This window comes from Haematobia irritans, chromosome 5 (assembly GCF_050003625.1).
Source record: "Haematobia irritans isolate KBUSLIRL chromosome 5, ASM5000362v1, whole genome shotgun sequence".
NCBI lineage: Eukaryota > Metazoa > Arthropoda > Insecta > Diptera > Muscidae > Haematobia > Haematobia irritans.
In genome coordinates, this window is record NC_134401.1 from 151,037,513 (window position 1) to 151,040,788 (window position 3,276).

Sequence of the window (3,276 nt, forward strand, 5' to 3'; positions counted from 1 at the left end):
ATTATCGACGTTGCGGTCGAAGCTCTGTTATGATAATTTGTTTATAAAGGCATCGGCAGTTATAATTTCAAATTGTCTGCCAAAAAAATTTAAGAGAATGAAAAGATTTATATAAAATAACATTTGTTATTACAAAGTAGGTTCTAAATCATATTTTCCTTACGTTTCATTAAGCCGGCAGAGAACTGAACTGGGTGACGCCGACGCAAACTGTATGATATTTGAGAGAAGCGTCGACAAAAACTACATGATATTAGAGAAATTTTCCTCATGACGCCACCTTCTCTCTTGTTCTCTTAATACTCTCTGTTAATATTACTTAGAGATTGTTACAGTCTGGCAGAAAAAAGAATAAAAATGCATACAATTAAATTAATATGCATTTTAAGTGAAATAAAGCTGTTAAGTTTGTTAAATTTCAATCAAAAATGTGACTTTTGACAAAAAAAAAATAGCTTTTTATACCCTGCGCCACACTGTGGAACAGGTCCGTCTGTCGGTGAACACATTCCCTGCCAACATTTTTTGAATTTGGGGGCGCTTCTGAGAATCCCCAGTACGTCGAAAACAATCATATACGACATCAAAAACACGTCGGAAAAGCGCCGTCACTATTGAGAAGTTGTACCACGCCAAGTTACTACAAAAATGTTTCGCATGAGTGCAATTATTAGGTGCCTTTATAGATCAATTTAGAACGACGCCAATAAGGGACCCTCCAAACAATCAGAAAAAGTGCATTTTAAGATAGTTGTAAAAGAATCATTGTGGTCGAGTAAAACACGTTTGTTTAGATATTTATTAATTTGATTAAACATTTACAAATTCTTAAAAATATAACATTTATACAACTATCACATTACATTTAACATAATTTTTGGCATTAATGATGATGTTGAGTTACAAGTAGCGAGTTACATGTTGCTGCGTCTATCAACCAGTGTTTTTATTCCATGGAGGCAGCGTGTCTGTAAAATATCTGAAAAACAATCACTTTATTCCATTTGGAAAATCACCAAATTGTTCACCAATATACCTTTCACAATTTTAAGCGTATAATCTATGTTTTCAGAACTTTATTTTCGTTTTTATTTAATTAAAATATAACAAGCTGGTTGCGCTTGGCGTTTCACAAAAAAATGGTTTTTTTTACAGTAGGGATGGCAAATTACTTGCATGTACTTTTTGATGTACCTTTTCATGATGGTTGAAGTGACATTTACGAGTCTGTGGTAACGATGAGGTTGAAATGGAACTTTGAAATGCTGGCAGGGCATATACGATATCAAAAACTCGTCGGAAAAGCGCCGTCACTATTGAGAAGTTGTACCACGCCAAGTTACTACAAAAAGGTTTCGCATGAGTGCAATTATTAGGTGCCTTTATAGATCAATTTAGAACGACGCCAATAAGAGACCCTCCAAACAATCAGAAAAAGCACATTTTAAGATAGTGGTAAAAGAATCATTGTGGTCGAGTAAAACACGTTTGTTTAGATATTTATTAATTTGATTAATCATTTACAAATTCTTAAAAATATAACATTTATACCACTATCACATCACATTTAACATAATTTTTTGCATTAATGATGATGTAGAGTTACAAGTAGCGAGTTACATATTGCAGCGTCTATCAGCCAGTGTTTTTATTCGATGGAGGCAGCGTGTCTGTAAAATATTTGAAAAACAATCACTTTATTCCATTTGGAAAATCAAAAATTGTTCACCAATATACCTTTCACAATTTTAAGCGTAAAATCTATGTTTGCAGAACTTTATTTTCGTTTTTATTTAAATAAAATATAACAAGCTGGTTGCGCTTGGCGTTTCACAAAAAATAAAATGGCTTTTGTAAAAGTAGTGATGGCAAAATACATGTATGAAGTACATTTTGTACTTTATGATATGCTGCCCCCCATCACAGTAGGATGGTTGTAGTGACATTTACGAGTCTGTGGTAGCGATGAAGATGAAATGGAACTTTGAAATGCTGGCAGGGTTTTTGTAATCAAAGTCTAGGTCGCAGTTTTAGTCCAATCGACTTCAAATTTGGCACAAGTATGTGTATTGGCTCAAAATAGAACCCTATTGATTGTGGAAGAAATCGGTTCAGATTTAGATATAGCTCCCAAATATATCTTTCGCTCGATATGGACTAATACGGTCCCAGAAGCCAGAGTTTTACCCCAATTTGGTTGAAATTTTGCACAGGGAGTAGAATTAGCATTGTAGCTATGCGTGCCAAATTTGGTTGAAATCGGTTCAGATTTAGATATAGCTCCCATATATATCGTTCGCCCGATTTACACTCATATGACCACAGAGGCCAATTTTTAACTCCGATTTAGTTGAAATTTTGCACAGGGAGTACAATTAGCATTGTAGCTATGCGGTTGAAATCGGTTCAGATTTAGATATATCTCTCATATATAGCTTTCGCCCGATTTACACTCATATGACCACAGAGGCCAATTTTTAACTCCGATTTTGTTGAAATTTTGCACAGGGAGTAGAATTACCATTGTTGCTTGCTATGCGTGCCTAATTTGGTTGAAATCGGTTCAGATTTAGATATAGCTCCCATATATAGCTTTCGCCCGATTTACACTCATATGACCACAGATGGCAATTTTCAACTCCGATTTAGTTGAAATTTTGCACAGGGAGTAGAATTAGCATTGTTGCTATGCGTGCCAAATTTGGTTGAAATCGGTTCAGATTTAGATATAGCTCCTATATATATCGTTCGCCCGATTTACACTCATATGACCACAGAGGCCAATTTTTAACCCCGATTTAGTTGAAATTTTGCACAGGGAGTAGAATTAGCATTATAGCTATGCGTGCCAAATTTAGTTGAAATCGGTTCAGATTTAGATATAGCTCCCATATATATGTTTTTCTGATTTCGACAAAAATGGTCAAAATACCAACATTTTCCTTGTAAAATCGCCACTGCTTAGTCGGAAAGTTGTAAAAATGACTCTAATTTTCCTAAACGCGATAAATCATAAATAAACTTTTGCGAAGTTTCCTTAAAATTGCTTCAGATTTAAATGTTTCCCATATTTTTTTACCAACATTGTGTTCCACCCTAGTGCATTAGCCGACTTAAATTTTGAGTCTATAGATTTTGTAGAAGTCTATCAAATTCTGTCCAGATCGAGTGATATTTAAATGTATGTATTTGGGACAAAGCTTTATATATGGCCCCCCAACACATTTGACGGATGTGATATGGTATCGAAAATGTAGATCTACAAAGTGGTGCAGG

At 34.7% G+C, this 3,276-nt stretch overlaps 2 long non-coding RNA genes across 2 annotated transcripts; both read right to left on the minus strand.

The window, feature by feature from the left end:
• Positions 1-765: 765 nt before the first annotated feature.
• Positions 766-1,234, minus strand: LOC142241651 (uncharacterized). The gene is made up of 2 exons (XR_012723743.1): positions 1,037-1,234; positions 766-979 (listed from the first exon to the last, which is right to left on the minus strand). It is a non-coding gene; the product is annotated as an uncharacterized LOC142241651 (long non-coding RNA).
• A 233-nt stretch (positions 1,235-1,467) lies between these two features.
• LOC142241914 (uncharacterized) lies at positions 1,468-1,997 on the minus strand. The gene is made up of 2 exons (XR_012723867.1): positions 1,738-1,997; positions 1,468-1,670 (listed from the first exon to the last, which is right to left on the minus strand). It is a non-coding gene; the product is annotated as an uncharacterized LOC142241914 (long non-coding RNA).
• Between the last annotated feature and the right edge of the window lie 1,279 nt (positions 1,998-3,276).